The sequence below is a fragment of the Ornithorhynchus anatinus genome, chromosome 6 (genome assembly GCF_004115215.2).
Source record: "Ornithorhynchus anatinus isolate Pmale09 chromosome 6, mOrnAna1.pri.v4, whole genome shotgun sequence".
NCBI lineage: Eukaryota > Metazoa > Chordata > Mammalia > Monotremata > Ornithorhynchidae > Ornithorhynchus > Ornithorhynchus anatinus.
Genome location: NC_041733.1, coordinates 6913301 through 6939182, shown reverse-complemented (window position 1 = coordinate 6939182; position 25882 = coordinate 6913301).

Sequence of the window (25882 nt, the reverse complement as noted above, 5' to 3'; positions counted from 1 at the left end):
TGACTGCATGCAGCGGGAGCTTAGCATAAGTAGCATTACTCCAATTTCCCTTTCCCACACTTGTTCCCTGCAGGTCCTGGAGAGACACCAAGACTGATTTGGCCTCAAGAGGTGACTGATCCTTCGGAGAACTCTGATCATTGGGGTGTCTGATGAGTGGGGTATCACTCTCGGTGTGTCAATGCAGGCACACTTTAAGGAAAGGTTACTGGCAAGAGGCAGCGGGTCCTAAGAAAAAGAATGAGAAGGGGACAACAGGAGCCTTGTCCCGCCTCTGGCAAGCTGGGTAAAAGTAAATGAATAGTTTTCTTACGAGCTGGATCGTGAGGGACTGTGACTGGTTTCATAACTCTCTATCTGCCCCAGCTCCTTTAAAAAAGAGGATATTTGTTAAGTGCTTACTCTGTGCCAGGCACTCTACTAAGTCCTGGGGTAGATAGAAGAGAATCAGGTTGAACAAAATCCACTATCCCACTTAAGGCTCGCAGCCTTAATCCCCATTTTACAGATGAGGAAACTGAGGTACAGGGAAGACAAATAAGTTACCCAACATCAAAGGCAGAAAAATGGTGGAGACGGAATTGGAACTCAGGTCCTTTGACTGTCAAGCCCATTCCACCAGGCGACACTCCTTTTCTGTATCCCGAGCACCTGTGCTAAACTCTTAGCACAGAGTGCTGTGTCATTATTCCCAGTATTGTTGGAATTGTTATAATTAATATTATTGATATAAACAAAGACCTAGAATGAGCCAATGTTAATGGGGATGACTTTGGAGAATACATTAGAAGTTACAACTTGTCTTCTTCCTTTCACCCCAACATGGGCTCTGGATTCATTTTTCATATACTCAGAAATTATCCAAAATCAATCCAAAAGTTAATTAGGAAAGGAGATTCCCCAAACCTTCTCTTATCTATAGATTTTCCTGATGTCTAACCTCAGTGTCTCCCACTATTATTTAAAAAGCAGTGTCAGTGGAACTCTCAAAGTGGATTCTAACATTAGCGTGGCACCACATACACACTCTTCCAAGCACTTAGAACAGTGCTTTGCACACAGTAAGTGCTCGATAAATATGAATGAATGAATGAATGAATGAAAACCCACCCACACATATTGCTTAGACCTCCTGCCTGCACTGATCACCTGTCGCCATTAACATTGTTATACTGAACTCAGCTTAGTGTTTAGTATGGTGGTCTGCACACAGTAAGGATTCTATGAATGCAGTTGATTGATCAACTGATTATTTTAGTGTTTGTCTCCCCACACTAATTGTGAGCTTCTTCAGGGCAGGGAATATATCTCTTAATTCTATTGTAATCTCACCACTGGTGAGTACAGTGCTCTACATTAACAAGCGCTCAATAAATGTTAACAATTTACTATTTTGCTTTGGTTACCCCTCCCTCTGCTCTGCCCCCTTTCCCTCTCCAAAGCACTTGTATATATGTATTATCGCTCTATTTATCTTATAAATGATATACATTTGTCTATGGTTCTGTTTATCTATTTTAATGTTAGTGATGCCTGTCTGTTTTGTTTTGTTGTCTGTCTCCCCATTCTAGACTGCTCTTCAAAGCCCTACTGAGAGCTCACCTCCTCCGGAGGCCTTCCCAGTCTGAGACTGAGCTTCTCCTTTTCCCTCGGTTCCCTCTGCTGCTTCTCTCCCCACCCCTTCACCTCCCCTCAGCTAAGCCCCCTTTCCCACCCCCCCCCCCCTTCCCTCTGCTCCTCCCGCTCTCCCTTCCCCTCAGAACTGTGCTCATTTTTATATATTTTTATTACCCTATTTATTTAGTTAATGAGTTGTACATCCCCTTGATTCTATTTATTGCTACTGTTTTTTCTGTCTGTCTCCCCCGATTAGACTGTAAGCCCGTCAGTGGACAGGAATTGTCTCAATCTGTTTGCCGAATTGTACATTCCAAGCACTTAGTACAGTGCTCTGCACATAGTAAGCGCTCAATAAATACTATTGAATGAATGAATGAATGTTGGGTAGGGATTGTCTCTATCTGCTGCCAATTTGGACTTCCCAAGTGCTTAGTACAGTGCTGTGCACACAGTAAGAGATCAATGGATACGATTGAATGAATGAAGTAGATTACGTGATAAGTAGCATCCTTAATAAATCTCTAGGAATTATTTTCCGTTTCTATTCCATGATCTTCCAAGCACTACTATTGTCCTAAGAAGGACAAGTTTGTTAACAGATCAGTATTCAAATTTATTAATAAAAGTCCTAGGTAGATTACCGAATGTTCAATGTTGTAACTTTTAAATGACATCAATCTATGGATTTACATAAGCATACCTATACAAAATTGATTTTTTTCATTATGCTTAATTACAGGTTTTATTGCTTTTTCTAAAACAGCAATGCAGGCTCACAAATTTAAAACATAATTAAATTTTGAGCTCCAAAAAAATGGATCTCTTATTCCTTTTAATTTTTATGTAGGTAAGTGATTAGAGGAGATTACTAAAGTGATATATCATTTGCAGCTAACAGTGGAAGAGTTTAATGAATAAGGGTAGCAATTTATTAATATTCCATGAACATGGGAAAAAATATATTATCATGCAGTTATCTAGTTCCAATGGAGTTTTTTCTTAAAAAAAAAAAAAAAGGGCAGAGAATTTAGGCTTCCTTGAACTTTAATGATATTTTGCTACTTCCCTCCCTTTCACTAAGGTCAGTGGCCACTGAACAGTAGATAGGTTAAAATTAGCTTGCCTACGACCTCACTTTTGAAACTAATTCTAAGTAATCTGGGATTATTATTATTAGTGAAATTATTATTATTATTATATTTTCTAAGAGTTTACTGTGTCTTCTAAATGCTGGAGCAGGTACAGGTTAATCAGACCAGACATACATGGGCAACAGGGCCCCTGTCCAACCTGATTAACTTGTCTGTGTTGAAGGCTAACTTCTATGAGTCTGTGTACGAGGGGAAATCAGGCTTTGAATCCCCATCTTACAAATGGGGAAGTTGAGGCCTAGAGAAGATAAGTGACTTCCAGCCTCACAGCACTTATTTCTATATCTGTAATGTATTTATTTATATTAATGTTTGTCTACCCTCTACACCGTAAGGTCGTTGAGGGCAGGGAATGTGTCTGCTTACTGTTATATTGTACACTCCCAAACGCTGAGCACAGTAGTCTGCCCACAGTAAGCGCTAAATAAATACTATCTAAATAAAGACTGACCTGCCTAAGATCACTCAGCGGGCAACTGGCAGAGGCGGAATTAGAACCCAGGATCTCTGGCTTCCAGGCCCAGGCTCTTTTGACTCCAGAGGATTGGAATCCTGAGCCCAGATTCTTCCGCAGAAGGAGAGCAATAGATGGACTTTTCTCCAGCCTTAGGACCTAGATTGACTCTTTTTTGGCTCCTAGCTCAAAAGGAGGACTGTGGCCCAAAGGACAGAACAGGGGAAGACGGTTGTTTCGATTTAAATGATACTCGTCGGCTTCTACCCATTTCGTGACGGTGAGGTGGGTGAAGTTAAGCCATCTGTCTGGAAGAGGAGTTCTTCTACCCACCACCACTTATCTAAAGGATGTGTTCCCGGCGGGAAAGAAAATTTTCACCTGGAACCGGACATCGCTGTATTGCTGCAGAACGAGCTAGAGAGAGGATCAAGGGATCCCTTCACGGGATATTTGAATCTCCCCTCCAGTCAGCCCCACTTGGGGGTCACCCTGCTTCTGGGGACTTTAGCTATTGTTGAAAATTACCCCACAAAGGATCCAGAATAAGAGGGAAAGAGTGGGTGGGGGTGTTTGCTACGATGCGGTCCCTAGTACATATGGAATTGGGCCGATTATAGGCTAGGGAGAGGGTCACTAAAAATAAGCAAATTTTACTCGTGCTCCAAAAACGTTGCAACAACAAAAAAAGCATTCAAGCTGTCCTGGAGAACATTTTGTGTCCTATCTAGGCAGCAATAGATTAGAAGTAAGTCAGTGTGTAATGATTTCGATTGACCAATAGGTGCCACTCTAAGATAATTAAGCAGAAGGATCTTGGTTTAGGCAACAAACCGAGTGAAAAAGAAATCCGAAATACCTAGGTGGCTTCTTATTTAAATGGTCATCCTTTCTGGGATAGATAAGGCAAGAATCTTGAGAGGAGGACCCCCATGAAGAAATCAATCTCCTTTCGGTCAGTGTATCGCCTTTCTGATTATAGAAGGCTCTAGTCTTGTCAACCCACCGACTCTTTTGTGAGCCGGTCACATTCTAACTACTAGATCTGTTCGGGACTCTGCCTCGACTTCCCCCCCCCCTCCCCCCCCCATGGAGAAGCTGCTTCTCCTTAAAGAGGATAGGCGTCAATCTTTTTTTTTTTGGTTTTTAATGTTTATTTCTCCATTTGGCAGCTGTGACATTCAAGGAGATGAACAGTAGACCAAAGGGTCTACACATGAGAACAGGCTTCACGGTCATTATTTTGAGTATGACATACCTTTTCTTTCCCGAGCCTGAAACATCATTTTTTCCTGGGGTCGGACCCCTTCAATCCTATCCAATACCCTTTCTTCTTCTCTTTTTTTTTTTTTTTCCCCTTTCAAGTGCAATTCAATGTAACCAAATCTACCCTGAAGAGTCTCACAAAACTACACAATCCCAGACCCAGAAATGGATAAAGAGGGATTGGCCTATATGAGTCTTTCCTTGTGTCCATTTTCAGCAATAGCTTCATTTAACTGAGAAAAATCATCTGAACAAAACTTCCTCAGTACTGGGGACAAAGGCAGTCTGGTATTCACTTTTGTCAATCTGAATAACCAGACTGAAAGAGCTAATTTGGGAGGCAGACTGGAGGAAAATTACTTTTCAGATGGAAACTGAAGCAGTATGGTCTAGTGGAAAGAGTCAAAAGGACCTGGGTTCTAATTCCGACTCCTCCGTTTGCCTGATGTTCGATCTTAGGCAAGTCATTTCACTTCTCTGAGCCTCACTTACCTCAACCATTAAGTGGAGAAAGGGACCAGATCCAATATGATTATCTTGTATCTCCTCCAGCACTTAGAACAGCTCTTGACATATAGTAAACACTTAACAAATACTATCATTATAATTACTATTATTAGAAAGCTTTCATTTCCCATCACATGATCTTACTAGATCAGCCATGTCCAGTTTCCTATCTGAAAAACTGAGATTTAAAAATACCTTCAGTTGCACAAAAGTCTCAAATGTTAACCTAGAATTTGGAGCCGTCTACAATTTTTAATGAACTAAATTATTCTATTGGCAAGATAGCAGGGTTAATCAAGTTATATTTCCTAAAGATATGGGGAAAAGGGGATTAATAGTGTGATTTGCACTTTGGGGTATTTTTTTTTTTTTGTTTTGAAATGTTTCCTTTCAAGTGGGATTTGGGTTAGAAGGACACTTGTCTTGGAAAAAGAGCTTTGTGTTTTACTGGATTTTAAAAGTGAGCAGAGACAGACAATAGTTCTCTGTGCCACTCAAAGTCTGCTAGATAAAAATATAGCCCAAAGGAAACAAGACAAATAGGTACAAGCGTAAGGTGGTACAGCTATGAACAAAAACGAAACAATTCAGAATCAAGATAGGGAAATCCACGACCTGAGCAGATAAAGGCCCAGGAGTCATGGTGGATGAAAGCTGAGTGATTCAACCATGAAGTGTTTCTAAGGGATCAAAACCGTAATGGAACATGACATGCAAGAATTGGAAAATAATATTTCCTCTCACAGCATAGGTTGTCCTAGTAAAATATCCAAAAGCTGCTGTACTGGTGCAGTGAAAGGAGAGAGAGAGAGTAAATGTTTGAACATAGGCACAAACTCAGACAATGGGTTATGAGAAAGATTACAGCAGGCAGGTCACTATACCTGGGTTTTTTATTAATGTCAGTCCATCCTTCTAGACTACAAGTTCAATTTTGGCAGGGAAAGAGTCTGCTATATCATTATATTGTCATAATAATAATACTAATAATGATGGTATTTGTTAAGCACTTACTATGTGCAAAGCACTGTTCTAATCCCTGGGGGGAGGGGTGGCAGGGGATGGATACAAGATGATCAGGTTGTCCCATGTGGAGCTCATAGTCATCATTCCCATTTTACAGATGAGGTAACTGAGGCCCAGAGAAGTGAAGTGACTTGCCCAAAGTCCCACAGCTGGGATTAGAACCCATGACCTCTGACTCCCAAGCCTGTGCTCCTTCCACTGAGCCACACTGCTTGTACTCTCCCAAGTCCTTAGTATGGCGATCTGCATCCAGTAAGCGCTCAGTAAATGTGACTGACTGATGGACTGAACTGAGCCGGAATCAGGCAAGGGATTGACTCTTTTAGCAGAGGCTCAAAAACAGAGATTAGGCATGTATGGGGGAAGCATATGAACACAGCTACTTTTCACCTTTATAGACCCACAGTGTCCAATAGGGTTCGGGCTTCACGCATTGGCCTCCTTAGACACGCTTGCAAAACACAGTTGGAACATCATCTTCAACAGTGATATCTAAACCAAAGGATAGCTAAATCAATCAGTGGTATTTAGTGAGCCCTTACTGTTCTCAGAGGAGTAACTAAGCGCTTGAGGGAGTACAATACAACAGAATTGGAAGATACATTCCTAACCACAAGGAGCTTACAGTGATATATCTCTGACACAGGGGGTTAGCTTTGTGCTTCCTCGTTTGAGGGATATGAAAACTCTGGAGAGGATGAAGAAAGGTGCATGAAAAAAGGATTGAACTACGGGAACAAATGTTATGAAGAGGTATTCAAGAATGTTAACTTCTCAATCAATCTATGATATCGATTGATCCTATACTCTGGGTAGAACACTGTACTAAGCACTTGGGAAAGTATAATATAAAAGAGTTGGTAAAAACTTTGCTCGAGCTAATCAAGGGAACTTTTTTTTTTTTCTTTTGACTATCGCGATGTAACATCTCATAGCATTTGGGAAGTAAAATTTGAGCCCTAATTTTCAAATTTAGTTTGAAATTGGATCATGGAAATACAATATTCCTATAAAAAAATATGAGTGACAAGATGGGAGCACCCTATTTTAATACTGTTCAAAACACTGACAAAATAATACCTCTAAAGTGTGATTTAAGGAAATGAGTTGACACTAATATAGTTAGTAGTAAGACCAGCAACAACTGCAGCTTGCATTAACTACCTATGGGGTGCAATGTACCGTACTAAGTACTTGGGGTGTACAAAACAAAAGAAGTGACACAATCTCTGCTCATAATCAGTTTACACCAGTGAAGAGTATTTGGGAATGACCCCAAATCAGCATTTCATTATTTCCAGGATTTGAGTTGGAATGGAGAACCTTCTCTGCTTTCCCCAACAATCCTCTATTAAAATCCAGGTCACTCCCATTTTCTTTTCCCCATTTAATATCGTTCTGATGCCATTCCAAGTTTCTTAGCGAATTCGAATAGATTTCCAACTCTGTCACAGAAGCGACCTCACAAATATAGATCAATCTGAAAGATACCATTCAGACTTGCACAGTGATACCATTCAGACTTGCACAGTCACTGGACCACTTTCTAAGAGCTTAGTTACTCCTGAGTTGAGTAAGGCACCCATGGGAGATACATTACTTAGTCCGTGCTAAGTAAAATACTTAATTCTAGCCTAGATGCCAAAGTCAGCAGGGGTAATCAATCAATCGAGTATTTGAGTGATCACTCTGTGCAGAGCACTGAATTAAGTATAAGGGAGAGTAAAATAGAGTTAGTACACATGTTCCCTCCTTCTAGTAGTTTACAGCCTAATGGGGGTGGCTGACAATAAAATAACTTACAAGGTGGAGGAAGCAATAGAGTGTAAAGATTATGTATACAAATGTCAAAAGGCAAGGCAGTTTTGAATCTCCAAGTGCATGGATGATCTTGAATCTACCAATCGTTTGTATTTATCGAGTACTCTGAACACTATAATAATCACTTGGAAGAGTACAATATGACCGACTCTTGGTAGATGTGTTCCCTGCCCACAAGATGCTGAAATTAACAATAGGCAGGGAAACTAAAATGGGACGATGAGAGCTTAGTCAGAGAAATACTCCTGGGAGAGATATGATTTCAGAAGAATTTGATGATGAGGAACACAGTGATTTTATATATATATATATTTTATGTATGTATATATATATATATATACATCAGAACTGGATGTATATATATATACATCAGAACTGGAGTGTAGTGAGAAAGGAGAGAGGGAAAGTAGCAGGGAGAGAACTGAGCGCTTTAAATATAACTGACAGGAGTTTCAGCTTGATGTGGAGAGGAATGAACCACCATGGGAGGTTTTGAGGAGTGTCAAGACTTGTACAAAATATTTAGATCAGTGCCTGGCACATAGTAAGCGCTTAACAAATACCATTATTATTATTATCATTATTATTAAGGATGGTGAGTGAAGTCTGTCTTGAGTAAAGAATAGATTAGAGAGGGCAGAGACTTGAAACAAGGAGACAAGTGAGGGGGTTGATATAGTAGTTGAGTCCAAAAACTAAAATGATTTAGTGCCAGAATCTACCGTGACCATTGAGGAAGCGAGATGATTCAAAGTTAACACTATGGGTATGGCTTTGAGAGATGGGGAAGCTGGCCTTAGTGTCCATGGTAATGGAGAACAAGTGGAGCAGGCAATCTGGGAGGGAAGATGAGGAAGAGGTTCCCCCTCAAATTTCCATCTCTAATCTAGTGTCCATACTGGAGAATCAAAGAGTTCAGTTAAGTTGCTGTGGGAGCAAAAATCTAGTGTAGAAATTGTAATACAGAGGTTCATAACTTTAAGTAAATTAAATATACATCAACAAGACATGTAATTCTGAGTAGTTCAAAAACTGTCAAGAGTTAGAAAAAGGATGTGCATTATGTCCTTTTAGTATGAGTACATCTACCACCAAATGTAGAAAGAAGAAGAAAGAGTAAGAAAGAAGAAAAACAGAAAGGAGAAGGAAGAAAGAAGAAGAAAGGAGAAGGATAAGAAAGAAGGATGAAAGAAGGGAGAAAGACAACAGAAAAAGAAGAAGAGGAAGAGGAGGTAAAGGAAGAATTGTGGTATTTTTTTTAAATGTTTACTCTCTGTACATAATTAGGTCAGACTCAGTCCCTGTCCTACATGAGGCTTATAGTACTTAATTCCCATTTTACAGATGAAGAAACTGAAATACAGAAAAGTTAAGTGACTTGCCCCAAATCACACTGTAGGCAAGGGGCAGAGAGGGTAGTAGGGAAACCCAGGTCCACCAACTCCCAGGCCTTTGTTCTTTCCAGTAGGCCATACTGCTTCCCTCGATGGCAGTGTTCAATAGCTATTAATCAATAAGTCAATTAATTGATCATCATGAACATTTTAATACTTATTTTCTTGCTTTTATTTGTACACTGGAAGGATTAGAATGGAGCACGTAAAACTATGCCATTGTTGGAATCAGTAACTTAACTTTCCCTATCTGAACATAAATGGGACATTTAAAATCTGCAGGCAATAATAATGAAAGGGAGAGATACTAATTTAATAGTTGAATAGTTTCTTCTTTCAGTGCGTTAGATCTGTTTTGAAATATACATCCTTTTTCATCAAGTATTTATTGAACTCCCACAGGGTACAGAGACCTGTATTAGGCACTCGAATTTCTAAAGCAATAAGAATTCCTCTAAGAATGAAGTAGGGGGAGGAGGTTGAGGCAAAATAATTGATTAAATATTAAAATTAAATTATGACCCAAAAAACTCCTCCTCATCCACAGAATTTTTAAAAAGCTTACCATTTGGCTAAGAACCGGGGTGGAAACGAGATAAGCAGACCAGACGGTCTCTGTTGAATGTTGGGTTCCAAATCTGCTCCATTTATGACCTTCCAGAAGAATAATGTTTTCAAATGTTTCAATAGCCTGTGCATGCTAGACTTTCTAGACATTTTCCCAAAAGAGGCAAGCAAAGCCAGTAGGATCCTGAAGCGTTCAGGCCACACATACCGGAGCTAACTCTGCCTAACTCTGATGCGGAGAGGGGTCCATAAACTTCTCGGACCAATTTTTAATTGCAAGAACACAGGCCTGGGAGTCAAAGGAACTGGGTTCTAATCCCAGTTTCACCACTTGTTTCCAGTGTGATCTTGGGCAAGTCATTTCACCTCTCTGTACCTCATCTGTAAAATGGGGATTAGGAGTTTGATCCCTTTGTGGGGCAGGGACTGTGATGGGTTAGCCCCCATTATCTTGTATCTACCTCAGAGTTTAGTGTGGAGTTTATGGTGGGGTACGAACCTAATCTGGGGATCCTGAAAGAACCTAGAACTGCAGAATCATGCAGACTGCAAAACACATTTGGAATACAATTATCAATCAATCAATCATTGTATTTATTGAGCACTTACTGTGTGCAGAGCACTGTACTAAGCACTTGGGAAAGTACAACAGAGTTGGTAGGCATGATCCCTGCCTACAAGGAGTTTACTGTCCTCAGAGTAATAATAATTAGTAATTATGGTATTTGTTAAGCGCTTACTATGTGCCAAGCATTGGTCTAAGCCCTGGGGTAGATATAAGGTAATCAGAATGTCCCACATGGGACTCATGGTCTTAATCACCATTTTACAGATGAAGTAACTGAGGCATAGAGATGTAAGTGGCTTGCCCAAAGTCACACAGCAGATGAGTGGCAGAGCCACAATTAAAACCCATGTCCTCCGACTCCCAAGCCTGTACTCTTCCCACTAAGCCACAGAGAGTAACCTTCCACAGCATCGCTTCCACAAGCCCTCTGCTCTATGCTACCCCTTGCCCAAATCACTACCATAAACATTGCTTCGGATATCCTGGCAACCAGAACCAGAGGTCAAATCTGAGGTGTGAGAGAAGGACCTGGGTTCTAATCTTGGCTCTGCCACTTGTCTGCAGTGTGACCTTGGACAAGTCACTTCACTTTTGTGTGTCTCACTTATCCCCAGATTAAAATTGAGATTTAGACCATAAATCTCTTGTGGGACTTTGTGCAATCTGATAAACTTTTATTTACCTCAACAACTAGAAAGGGGCTGATGGACAGTAAGTACTTAAATAAAACCATTAAAAACAACAACAAAAAAAGAAATCAGGGTCCTGAATTACCAGGAGCATAAACCTAATATGAAACATGACTGAAGTGGCAGAATTGCCTAGGGGAAAGAGCTCGGCCTAGAAGTCAGAGGACCTGAGTTCTAATCTGGGCTCTACTGTTTATCATCCGTGTGACCTTGAGCAAATCATTTAATTTCTAATTGCCTCAGTTTCCTCATCTGTAAAATAGGGATACCTGTTTACCTCCTACCTAGACTGTGAACCCTAAGTGGGACAGGGCCTAAGCTCAACCTGAGTATCTTACATCTATCCTAGTGTCTGGTACAGTGTTGGGCACATACTAAGTGCTTAACAAATATCACAATTATTCTTACTATTTTAATGCCACTCCTATTCATCTGTGAAGTGGAATCATTTTTTAACACAATTTATCATAATTTTTCATTTTTTAATACAATCTATCAGAGCACTGAACTCTTGTGCTTCATAATGTAAGATTGGTTGAAAACCTGACACTGAAAAGCAAACATGTAATTATGATATAGGCATCTGTTATTTCTAAAAAAAAGATTTATATTTTATAAGTTGATATGTCAACTTATAGTGTTGTGTTATGTAAGAGAGGTTGTTGCAGAACCCGAATGGTCTAGTGGGAAGAGCATAGGCCTGCGAGCCAGAAGACCTGGTTTCTAATGGTGGCTCCATCGCATCCCCGCTCTGTGACCTTGGAAGAGTCACTTAACCTGGGCAAAATGAGGATTCAAGACCTGGTCTCCCTTCTACTTTGCCTGTGATTCCCCATCTGGAACCTGATTATCTTATATCTACCCCAGCATTTAGTACAGTCTCAGCACTTAAATACCAGTAGTATTGGGAGTAGAATTATTGTTATGGTTATCATTATTGAGGTCCCTCAACTTGTATAAACATGTTCAAGTTGAGGGAGGTCTTACTAACATAACAAAAGCCTGCTTTGTTTTACGTTTCCATGCACCTCTTGGTTCAAGGCACAGTCAAAACGTAATATACTTCGTCAGAGCTCGTATTCCTTAATTCAAACATTACTTATGTCTGGCACTTGTCTTCATTTCAAGGCTGTAATTTCAAAATGGAGACTAATGTTTTAATTTTGAATGACATTTGAAGAGTAGTCCACAGTGATCTTCTATTAATACGTAGGCTATAATATTAAAGACTCTATTCTTTTGGTAGATGTTAATAGTACCGTTACCATGGCACATTTATTCCTTTAATTTCATGTAAATTTAAATTTTATGATGTTTGCTTCTCCAAGATTGTATAATCCTTTTTTTATTGAAAAGAATCACAATTATGCAAATGATCATATCCAAGGAGACAAGCAGCAATTAACTGTGAAAGACAGCCTGTTACTGTAAGAATTTTATTCACACTGAATGAAATTGGACTCTCCTTAAAATAAATCTTTAATAAGAAACTTGGTTGGTATAGTTTTTGTTCAAACAAAAGTTTGTACTCCTCTGAAGATTGTTATTATGGCTTAATATTTAGAGTTTCCTTATTCGCTTCAAGTATGCTTCTCTAGTTCTCTTGTAAAATGAATGCTCTAAAAGTCACTAAATGTGTGACTACAGAAAAGGAGTGTTATTTACATACCTTGGTATTCGCTGATTTCATTTTAAAGATAATTGGAAGAAAATTTCCCTGCTGGTTTGTAATTCTGGGTTTTCTTTCTGGGTTATCATTCAATGAATCAACCAATGATAAATCTACTGGGCATTTACTATGTACAGAGCACTGAACTGACTCTTGAGAGAGTACAGTACAAAAGAATTAGCCATCACGTTCCCTGTCTATAATGAGCTGACACTCTACAGGTCTGTGTTTTTTTGTGGTTCTTTTTCCCAGTGTTTTTAAAAGTAAATATCTTGAGCTCATTATGGGCAGGGAATGTGTCTGTCATATTGTTATAGTGTACTCTTCCAGGCGCTTAGTACAGGGCCTGATACATAATTAGTGCTCGATAAATACTATTGATTGATTTTCATTTATCATTTTCACACCAATGAATCCGGCCTTTCTTAAATAATAACTGTGGTATTTGTAAAGTGCTTACTATGTACCAGGCCCTGAGCTAAGTGCTGGGGTATATACAAGATTATCAGGTCAGTCACAGTCCCTGTCCCACATGGGACTCACAGTCCACATGGGAGGGAAAATAGATATTGAGCCCCCGTTGTACAGATGAGGCATGGAAAAGATAAATGACTTGTCCAAGATCACGTAATAGGCAAGTATGATCATTATAATAATGTTGGTATTTTTTAAGCGCTTACTATGTGTAAATCACTGTTCTAAGTGCTGGGGTAGATACAGGGTAATCAGGCTGTCCCACGGGAGGCTCCCAATCTTCATCCCCATTTTACAGATGAGGTCACTGAGGCCCAGAGAAGTGAAGTGACTTGCCCACAGTCACACAGCTGACAAGTGAAAGATCTGGGATTCGAACCCATGACCTTTGACTCCCAAGCCCGGGCTCTTTCCACTGAGCCATGCTGCTTCTCTAGCATAGCCCAGTCTAGAATCCGGGTCCTCTGACTTCCAAGGACACGTTCATTCCAGTAGGTCACACATATATCCTTCCCTCCAGGCTGGCGTATTGGGAATGTAGACTCCAAAATGGTCGCTCCCAGGAGGAGAATACCACTGGTAGGGTAAACGCATCAAATGGCTCAGATTAATAGGCAAAACTGGGCTCAAGGGGAAGAATTTAATCTAGGGGTCCATCCTTATTGCCCTTTCCCAGGGTAAGTGTGAGAGCTCTGATTTAATATCATCCACAGATTGAATTCACTTTACCTCTAGGTTGTTCATCAACTTGTCAGATCAGACCAGAAAGCGATCCCACCTGATGCCTTCCTCCGCCAAAACGTGTCCTAGAGCGTCTTAAAACAGAAGTTCAGCAAGGACTCGGGAGCTAAAGCCAGGCTTTGCAAGCTGCCCTGGCTACAAGCTTCTCATTGAGACCGATTCATTAATATTTAAAGCCTTTAATAACATAGGATCAGGCTTCCTGGGAGACCATCTGTTCCTCAGATCCCATTATGACAACTGAGATTGGCAGGGTTGGAACTGCTGACTGGAGGTATAATTTTTGCTCAGGTCAGAGTCAGGCCCTGCTGGGATCGAAGACATTGGTATGTTCTCCCTCTTAATATTTACCAGAGAATGGATTTCACCTCCCCCAGGAGCAGACTCTCTCTTGTCATATCCTTCCTCTCCAAGTTTTCTTTTTACATCGTTTGGACTAACAGGATATTTAAAGGCAGCCGAGAGTTTCACGTGAGCACCTCTTTAATATCGCCAGGCCCTGACGCCTTCAGTTCGTGTTTCGTGAGGCGTTCCGATAAATTGACAGTTCCAAAAGTATCTGAGTTCAGACTCCACTGGAATCCCATCAGAGATGAACCCCGTAAATGTAATTTGGGAACTATCCATACTCCAGAAGTGAAATCGCTTTCTGAATGGGCCATCTGGGCCTCACTCCCCACCAAGCTAAGGCGGATTTAGGCAAATTGGGCAGTCGATTGTATTTATTGAGTGCTTACCCTGTGCAAAGCACTTTACTGAGCTCCTGGGAGAGGACAGCATAACGATATAACAGGCACATTCCTCATCTACAACAAGCTTACAGTCTAGAGGAGGAGTTTACAGTCTAGTTCTGTGAGGTATTCTCACGTCTCCATTGATTCTCTCAGATGAAAGGAGTAAGGAACCAGTGCATTCTCCTTGCCCATCCTACAGTTTTTAGATGAGGAAACTGAAACCTAGACAGGTTAAGTGACTTGCCTGTGGTGGATAGAACATGGGTCTGGAAGTCAGAAGGTCAAGGTCTCTGATCCCAGTGCCGCCACTTGTCTCCTATGTGACCTTGGCCAAGTCACTTTACTTCTCTGTGTCTCAGTTACCTCATCTGTGAAATGGGGATTGATACTGTGAGCCCCACATGGGTCAGTGCCTGTGTCCAACACAGTTTGCTCGTGTCTACCCCAGAGCTTAGTACAGTGCCTGGTACATAGTAAGCCCTTAACACATACCATAATTATTATTATCTCTCACACTGCAGGCAGATCTGGTATTAGAACCCAAGTCTCCTAAACCCCAGTCCTATGATCTTTCCACAGAGCTATGCTACTTTTCAACCAAGAAACACAAACATTATCCTAAATTTCTCAACAGCAAAGTCTCTGGAATGTGTAATGAAAACACCCATAAAATGATCTATGTAATTAAAAAAAAAAGAAAACTATCACCAGTAAAATGCATATGAAAAATAAACTGGGAGAATTTTATTTAACATGAAAAATGGTTGGGGATTAAAGGGACTTCTTTGGAATCCTGTGTTTTGTTCTGGTAGTTGGTTGAAAAGATTGGTTGGTACATATGGTTGGAAAGCCCCAAAAAGTAAACCCAGTATATTTTTACTGCCTTGCATTGAACCTTTGCCTTAATGACATCTCAGATTTTCTAGATGGTTTTCATCCTTCCACTTCTTTGGGGTTGTTTAGACCATGGCAAGCACAACTTTGGAGAAGATTTCTTTAAATACACCTAATTGCACTGGGAGACAGACGGAACTTGTGTGTAAATGGGTTGATGCTATTCCTCCCCTCATTGTGTTAAACTGGGAGCTGAAATTCACAGCCCATTTGCCTCAAATACAATCATCTAGGTACATATTGCTACACTTTGCTTACAATGGGGTGATGATCAGTGCACCTGTCAATTCAAAATGTATTAGCCAATTTATATTGGATTTTACATGCTCAATATTGACATCCAACATTCCTCTTTTCTACTGTCCTCTAGTAAACAAAATGATAAATTATACTCAAATTTAGAATAATAGAATTTGGGTTGTAAGAAACAGATTTTCTAATTTCCCTGTGGAAGAATTAATATTGACTGACAGACCTTAAAAAACACCAAATGCCCAAAGAGAAGTGAGGTTAGTTATTTCTAGGTTTACAAGAGGGCATTGAGACCCAGAAATTTTTGAAATTTTTAGTCTCTCTTTTTACCAGGAGCCGAAAGGCAGTCAGGTGACTTTCAGACTTGTAGAGCGGCCTCTCTCAGGATGATTACGTAACTGAGCTATTCTGTGTCTCAAAAGCCACTTTGATTCTTTCATTTCTACCATTTTTATGTGCTTGACCCAATCCTGAAAAGTGCTCCAGTTTGTGCCCACCACATTTCAGTATTTGGTTAGGCAAATAAAAATGGGAGAAGTAAACACATTCAAATTGTTTGAAGTCTTAATTTTAAACACAAACACACATACACACGTTTATAGATACACATGCATACACCTCAGTTCTTCAAACCTTAAGGCAACACTTCTAATGATGGGTGTGGAGACGGTAAGGCCAGTGGGGACTCACAGCTCTGGCCAAACATTGTGTGTATACGTACCCTCTCTCACACACACACACACAACTTTGTTGTCTGTTGATTCTATTTGGAACACGAGTTAATTTTGTTGTAGCTTCATAATTAATGGTGCAAAAACATCTAGTCCCTAAACTGAATCTAAAACGATGTTGGAATCCAGGCGGAAAAGTAGATTTTCCTTCTTTTACCAGAAAAACAAAAAGATCCATCTTCAACCTTAGACAAAATGAATCCTGAGTTATTACATCGTAACCTGTTTCCCGTCTCAGACTGCATGGAGGTATTTTATAGGTGTTCTCTTTAATAATGCAGCCTGGAGAAAACCGTGTCAGGTTAATTAGCTGAATAAAAGAACATCTCCCTAGAAAAATCCACCAGGCAAACAGATGCCTCATTGCAATTCCTTTCGAGTCACTTTATTCATCCTATCAGCCACAGAACCAACACTTATCTTTTGTGGGCTTTGTTCCATAGTGGAATAAGCGAGACTTTTAGAGACTGATATCCTTGATGACTCTTGGAAAATAAGTCATTACTGTGGAGAGTGGTCAAGATATGTTGAATCACTCAGGCCTTGGTGGAAGATGAAAAAAGAAGGTCTAATCAGCATTCTTCTTCCTCTGAAGATTTGCAACTGCTTTAGATTATTTTTTTCTGAAAATGTCTCAATGCAAAGTATCATGGTCAATATGTTCAGTTTTCATCTGGTGACCAGAGGCACATGTATAATATATATATATATATATTACTTAATACTACTTACATAAATATATAAAGATACATTTCAATAGGCAGTATTGTCACTGATTTTCTTGGGCTCCTGCAGATGCATTAAAATGCTCCTAGAGATTATTTTCATATAAAACAGTAGTTTAGAGCTATTTAATTATTGGTCATTTTGAATTTTTTTTTATTACAATAATTTACCATGCCTAAATGCCCTCTGGTTAGTTCAATGTTAGTTGTATTTGAAACTTCAAAGTAAATGAATTATTGTTAAAATTTTTCATTTTTTTCCCCCCAGCATCAAGGAATAGCTTTTCTTTCCCTGATCTCTTACTACTTACTATTGTCTTCCCTACTGAACCTGCCTGATTCTATAAAACTGATAAAATTAGCCAGTGTGTCAAAGCTTAATTTGTAATAATTTTTTTAAAAAGTGATACAAACAAAATCTATTAAGATGAGGGCCCAGAATTTCCATCTGTTGATCTTATGGATTTAGCATGAGAGTAGGTGATTTTTTTTCTGGTTTTGTTCTCCTTAAAACTGGGTGGGGGGAATAATTTTATATGGGCAATAAGGACAATGATGAATTCTCATTGTGAAAATAAAATTCACACATCATAAGAATTTGAAAAATGTCTTCTACCTTTCTTGGTGCTCAGATTATTTTGAGCTCTCTTGCCCACCTCACCATCAGAAGGTGAAAACATAAAGATAAGGTCACTGCTGTTAGGAGGTTAAAATAGGGATTTTTTATTTGACCCAACAAGAGTTCAGTTAAAAGTACAGAGTAGCAGATTTACAGGAAACAAGCAGTAGCATGTTCTTAAATTTAATTCCCCAGAAAAACAGCCTTCACTCCCATAGCGATCACCCAGGTTTCAAAAGCCTGTGGGATTGGAGATTGGAACCAGATACAACGTTCACGATTCTATGGTGCTGTAATTGTCTGTTCCCTGAATAGGAACTGAGGATGTTGTAGCATGGAACTTTTCCCTAGTAATCTAAAAAGGCACTGTAGCACCACAGAATACATAAAAGGAACATTAAAATGTATCCACTGATTACTTTTCTGAGCAATTACAAATTAAGATACCCTTATGCCCTTTGCTGAATTTTTACCTCAAAGTTTAAAAGCCAAAAAATAACTTGAAAGCAAGTTAAATTGCCCAAGGAAAATATTTAATGGCTAATTAAAATAAACACCAGTGAACCCTGCTTGCTCTTTTCTATGTAACGCTATTAAAATAACAAAAAGTCGCAAGAGTGGAAGGAAAGCAAATTTCGACCATATGTCATTGTTTTGACTGTCAAAATGTTCTATCAAGTACATAGAGAATTGACTATCAAGTGAGAACTTACCCGTAGACAGATCCATGGAATTACGTGCTATGTGACTAAGACCAAAACATATCAAAGAAGATCAAAATCACAAAGCCAGTGGACATCTAATTGAGAAGTAACATGGATATAGAATGGGCATGGAAATCAGAAGGACCTGGGTTCTAATTCCGGCTTTGTTACTTATCTGCTGTGTGACCTTGGACAAGTCACTTCACTTTTCTGAACCTCAGTTTCCTAATCTGTAAAATGGGATTTAGGATTGTGAGTACCTTATGGGACAGGACAGTGTCCTGTATCTCCCCCAGAGCTTAGTATATTGCCTGACATATAGTAAATACTTAACAGGCACAACAATTATTATCATTATCATTATTATTCTTATGGGCCCTGGAATGAGGGTAATGCAACTTAGGTGTGGTCCCTGCTCCACCTGATGAAAGACTTGGGGCAAGATTCTTAACCTTTCTGTACCTTAGTTTCCCCAACTAAATAATGGGAAGTTATGTTTTCCCATCCCTAGGTTCCTGGGTTAACATAATGAGAACATTCACTCACTCAATAATCTTTGTTGAATGATTACTGTGTGCAAAACAAGATGCCAAAAGACTCAAAGTTCTTAAGAAGAAAGGAATAGCATAAGCATGACCTTGGGAAATGGGAAATTATTTAGTATGCCTAAAATAAATTTCTTGATGCGATCTATTATGGCTGGAAGTCTTTATGAGCATATTTGTAATGAAGTTAATGATGACATTAAGCATTTATTATGGGTTAAACATTGAGTCAAATGCAAAATAATCAGACAGGATGCAGTCTCTGCCTTATATGAGACTCGCCATATAAGGGGCAGAGGGAGAGAAAGACAGAGAAAAAAAGAGAGAGCACATGCATAGATCCTATACACATTTTGCCATCAATCAGTGGCATTTTTTGAGCACTTGGGTGCAGAGGACTCTACTAAGTGCTTGGGAGAGTACATTGCAACAGAGCTAATATTCATTCAATAGTATTTATTGAGCACTTAATATGTGCAGAGCACTGTACTAAGCGCTTGGGATGAACAAGTCGGCAACAGAATAATAGACATAGTTAACAGCTAATAGACATGTTCCCCCCCCACAAGGAGCTAGATGAAGGAACTGAAGCACAGAGACAAGTTAAAGTGACCTGCCCTAGAGCATGCATCAGGTCAGGGATAGAACTTGGTTTAGAACCCAGGTGTCCTAACTTCCAGAACTATGTCCTTTCTATGAGGTCACAAGTTGGAATAAGCTGATAGAGCTTGCTCTCTGATAGTGAGATATTTAGGAGGAGGTATCTCTTTTGCATTCCTGAAGGCAATTGGGAATCTTGGGGGCTGATCCTGACTCAATAATAATAGTAATGTTGGTATTTGTTAAACACTATGTGCCGAGCACTGTTCTAAGCACTGGGTTGGACGATACAGGGCAATCAGGTTGTCCCACATGAGGCTCACAATCTTAATCCCCATTTTACAGATGAGGTAACTGAGGCCCAGAGAACTTATGTGACTTGCCCAAAGTCACACAGCTGAGAAGTGGCTGAGCCGGGATTAGAACCCATGACCTCTGACTCCTAAGCCCATGCTCAAGGATGGAGCCAGGCTCCAATACAATCAGTTCTGTCATAGCATATCTTTTAACCTCGCATTTTGGTGAGAATATTGTTCGGGTGGCATGAGGAAATGTTAACCCAAAACACTAGCTTGTCGATTACGGGTTTGACATGCTGTAAGAAGAAACAGTTCAGGCATATTGAATGGGGGAAGCTTTCAGACTTTCTGTTAAAGAGAGGCTCTACAAGAACACATCCCTATGTTACAGGTAAACTGTGTTCCCATTTCCTCTTTCTCATTCTGTCCCCTTCCTCCGCAGTATAATCTGAAGTCACAGGGAACAAGAAATGTCAGGGTCCAGTGAGGGCTAAAAGAGGCTCCGTGGCCCTTCCAGAGACACAAGGTGACCCGTATAATTGAAGTAGGTTTTCACATATGCTGGCAAAATTCCAAATAACTGAAAACTGACAAACTGGTATTCAGCTAGGAAAGAATTTGCTAAAATCTCTTAGCCCAGTGAGACTATTTAAGAGCCCCAAAGGTTGGCAAGTTAGTGTAAATGAGGAAATAAAGAGAGAAGGATACTTTGAAAGAATCATGTTCAAGGACCCATTATAGATCGGGGTTTCTCAAATTTAATCAAAATAAGCCACATGAGACCACCAGAAGATTTGTATGTGACCGCAGAATATTCAGAGAATGAGAAACAAAGAGAAAGACAGAGGATTAGATAATTCTCTACATTTCACCTAGTTTTTCATGCATTATCTAATATTAAAAAAAGCTGTGGCCATCAGAAGGTTGAGGTGACCATGGAAAATGTAACACAAGGTTACATTTGACCAGAATGGGTAATGTCTTAGAAGAGTTTTGCTAGTGGCTCCTTCAAATCACTTCTGGCCCTTTCCAGTTTCAGAGGTGGCTACATGAGTGGAGGACCAGGAGAAAACATTTCCTATCTCAGTCATCCCATCTATCAACGATGAAGGTTTATGCAGGTGTAGATGGTAAGCTTCTTGTGGGCAGGGAACTTGTCGCTTTCCTCTTCAATATTTCCTAATTGTTTAGAACATTGCATTAGCCACTGTGGCTATTCACTCAAAAAGTTCTATTATTAGTATCATTACTATAAGGCTAGTCAAGCTTTTGGGAGAGACTGCTATTTGCATTATGATGACATTACTTATCTTAGGAATTATATATAATTATTTATACCCATCCTCAGCATTTGATTTCATACCCTAAAAAAATTTCCATATTTGTAAATATTTTCACATCTATTATTAGATTTGAGACACTTCCCTAAAATATCTGGAATGAGAAGCATTATAAGTGTGCTTCACCAGAGAAGGAATAAAAACAGGGGTGAAATACTGACAGAATCTAATCAATTGAGGGTATTTATTGAGCACTTATAGTGTGCAGAGCCCTATAGTAAGCTTGGGAGAGTACAATAAAGTTGGTAGACATGATTCCTTACTTCTAGGATCTCACAATTTAATGAGAAATGGAACTTTGCTCAAGTTCTCTGGAAAACACCAAATTGTAAATCCATTAATTGTGGTATTTCTAAAGTGTTTATTATGTCCCAAGCAATGTAGTGCAAACTGGGGTAGAAAGAAGATAATCAAGTTGGATAAAATTGTGATTACTCCTCAAAAGTAATGTTTTCATTAGAGATACAACTGAAAAGAACGCAAGGAAATACATTCCATTAAAGATTTGAAATCATGAACTAGGATTTACATCAGAAAACTTCCAAAATAGATCATCAATCCCATTTTCCCATCAGTTTAATTAGGGATATGGACCTACCAGTGTGGAGCCAGTTTTGCAGAAAGAGATGAATTCAGCTCCTCACGGAAGAGTTTGAAGGAAACAGGGCGGCACTTTATCTTTTTTCTCCACTAGCAAGATTACTCAGGATCCTGGCTCCACCCAGTAGCACCACCAATTTAGGCTCAAAGAGATCATGAGTCATCCTCTTTGCTAATGGGGAAATATAGTTTCTCCATTCCTTCCCTGAAATTCCCTTGATAACATGCTTCCACCAGGTTATTCTTGATACTTTGGACAGCTCTCATCAAAGACTGCACGTAATGCAGCAACGTGAGAAATAATGTGGCCGAACAGATGGAGCACGGACCTGGGAGTCAGAAGAATCTGGGTTCTAATTCCAGCTCCGCCATTTGTCTGCTGTGTGACTGTGGGCAAGTCACTCTGCTTTGCGGTGCCTCAGTTACTTCATCTGTGAAATGGGGATTAAGAATGTGAACCCCATGTTGGATAGGGACCGTGTCCAACCCAGTTTGCTTGTATCCACCTTAGTGCTAAGTACAGAGCCTGGCACATAGTAAGAGCTTAAGAAACACCACAATCATTATTATTCTTATTGCAGTACCTTTAAGAGAGTAGGACAACTCTCAGTTCATGATGATTAAAGAGCTCAAGAGAGAACGTATGACATATCGGAATGCAAGGCTATCCCAAGAGAGCCTTATAAAGAAGTATACATTGTCAAACAATTTAAAATGTGTCCATCGAGTACGGAAGAATCACATAAACTTTGCCCAGAGCAATGAAGACAACACTAGCCTAATGAAGATGTATCCAGATAATGAAAAGTGACACAGATAAAGTATCCAGAAAACCCAACACAAAAAACGCACGTTGTCTTACCTTGACTTTACTAATGTAAATCAAATATAAGAAGGATTTTCTTGCACTCTCAGATCTCATACAATAGTGTGTACTATATCAGCCTGAGGAAGTCACTGAAGTATAAAATGAAGAAGGGAAAAAATATTATTTTTCTTTCTAACTTAAGACACCTTGCTTCTCTTCAGTACATTTGCCCTAAATTAAGGACAGATGTTTCTACACATGAACGTTCTCTCGACATTGTGTTGGAAAAAGGATTGGTGCGTGTCCCATTGGGGGAGAAAGTCACACAGGGAAGGCTGCATTCATCAGCTTTCATCTAAAGACAATTTATTTTGATTCAGCAGAGGGCCCTAATGATAAACACACATTAATCTTGCCTCCCTCTTTCTCTCAAATTTCCCTCTCCCTGGCTTACTTTCTCTAAGGCTCTTGACAAGTAGTTCAATTACTTTGCAGTTTGTCTTCTCTGAGTCTCAGTTTTCCTAAGAGAATGTTTGAGCATCTCAAATAAAGTATTATCCCCCTCTCCCATACCTTTGCAGTCTGGAGCTCATCCCTTTGGGGGTGGTTTGTGTCAGACACCACAATGTACAACAAAACTCTGTCTTTGACGGGGATACATAAACTGACCTTCAATTAGGCTGGGGGTTAAGACAATAGTGGAAAATCAATAGCTCATTTTCTCTTTTTTGTGCTCAGATTTTGATGTTTGCTAAGATAAAGGATGATAACGCGGAAGTCTGGACTCTCCACTGAGCATCCGTCGATTCTACCCCAGGCTCAGGGTCACACATTGGCCTAATCATTGTAAAGCTACCAAACATGGAGCTGTCGATAAAAATCCACCCTAGATTTGTACAACAATCTCAACTTCGCTGTTGGCAGCAAATATCTTGGTTTTTTGTTTTTTGCTTTTTCCTTTTTCCCCACACTCCTCACACTGAGCTTTACTGGGGAAGGTGCTGGGGAATTGGAAGACCGGTCAGAGGGGAATACACCTATGACAAGGTGGTGAGTTGCTTAATTTTATCACCACGAGCAGGTGTCTAAATTCACACTGTCTCTCAAAGGTGACAAAGAAGAATTCTGACCCCTGTCAAAAGTGTGCAGGCGGTTGCTTCTAGCAATAAAGCTGGAGGCAAGAGATAATTGTGAAATGTCGATCAGTTTTTCAATATATATAAGACCATGCATAGTGTTTTGGACTTTTCTACCCATCCACTGTTTTCCCTTATCCTTTACGTGCTGTGTGTCAGCTCCACCAGAAGAGTCAAGTTCAACTGCAGCAGCCAGTATGGACAATAGGTAGCATTTGTGCTCAAAATGAATGAGAAACAATACTCGAAAAATTCAGATTTGCCCCCCTCCCAGTCTAATATGATCCCTCCATTTAGTTTAACTCTCATAGCACGTATGGTTTAACAGTACACCCAGTGCTGAGAGACAACTAAGTGGCAATTGAAAAAGTGAAAGATTTAATGTGTAAAGCTTGCTTGTTTTGTTTTTTTTTTTAATTAATAGATACACTATCACGTTAGAAAATAATACAGCACAATAATAATAATGTTGGTATTTGTTAAGTGCTTGCTATGTGCAGAGTACTGTTCTAAGCACTGGGGTAGATACAGGGCGATCAGGTTGTCCCACTTGGGGCTCACAGTCTTAATCCCCATTTTACATATGAGGTAACTGAGGCACAGAGAAGTTAAGTGACTTGCCCACAGTCACACAGCTAAGTGGCAGAGCCGGGATTCGAACCCATGCCCTCTGACTCCAAAGCCCGTGCTCTTTCCACTGAGCCACACTGCTGCTAAAGTCGTTTCTGGGGTGCTGCGGAGTTTGAGAAAAGAGGAAGTTGTTTGGGAGTTGGGGAGGGAGCACAAGTCCTAGAAATGCCTGGGATGGGGAAATTGCTTGTTTCTGTTCATTAACTGGTAGAAAATGTCAAGGTTTTACACTAGGATAAACTCTTTCTGTCACTGTTCTCACTGTTTTTATCTGTCTGCGTCGTTAGATTATAAAGTCCTGGAGGGCAGAGACGATAGGTGGTATGCTAGAAATTGTCACTAGAAACCTTCCCTAACTTCTCATTTCCACACTCTAATTCACCTTCCCTTCTGCAGCATTTATGCACTTGGGTCTGTACCCTTTGAACACTCTGATATTCATTTATTCATTCAAATAATTCAATTTAAATAATATTTATTGAGCTCTTACTATGTGCAGACCACTGTACAAAGCACATGGGTTGTACAATTCGGCAACAGATAGAGGCGATCCCTGCTCAATAACAGGCTAACAGTCTAAACGGGGCTAATACTCACGTAGCCCCACAGCACCTAGCTATATAACCTGAGATTTACCTGCTCTGGAATGTATTTTAATGTATATCTTCCCAGATAGATTGTAAATTCCTAGTTGGCAGGGCTCACACCTAACAATTCTATTGAATGGAACTCTCCCAAGTGCTTAGAGTCTACACAAGGTAAGCACTCAATAAATAATATCAATTGACTGATCGATAGTCTGGAAGCAGGAGGACTAGAGTTTGAGTTTAGAGAAGTGACACAGCCTAGTGGATGGAGCCTGGGAGTCCGAAGGACTTGGGTTTGAATCCCCACTCCGCCTCGTGTTTGCTGTGTGGCTTTGGACAAGTCACTTAACTTCTCTGTGCCTCAGTTACCTCATCTATAAAATGGGACTGAGATTGTGAGCCCTACAGGGGAAGGGACTGTGTCTAGCCTGATTAGCTTCTATCTACCCAACTGCTTAGAACAGTGCTTGGCACAGAATAAACCCTTAACAAATATCATTAAAAAAAGAAAAAAAAAAAATCTATGTCACCAGCCTGCGACGTGACCTCAAGCAAGTCACTTAGACCTCTCTGTACCTCAGTTTGCTTATCTGTAAAATGAGGATGATAGCTACCTCTCCCCTCCCTTCACTGCTGCTGTGAGGACAAAAATGAGATAACGTGAAAAATCTTGGGACTAAAAGCCTCAAATAAAATCAAGGTGTTATAACTGTTGTACCCTCCCAGGTACG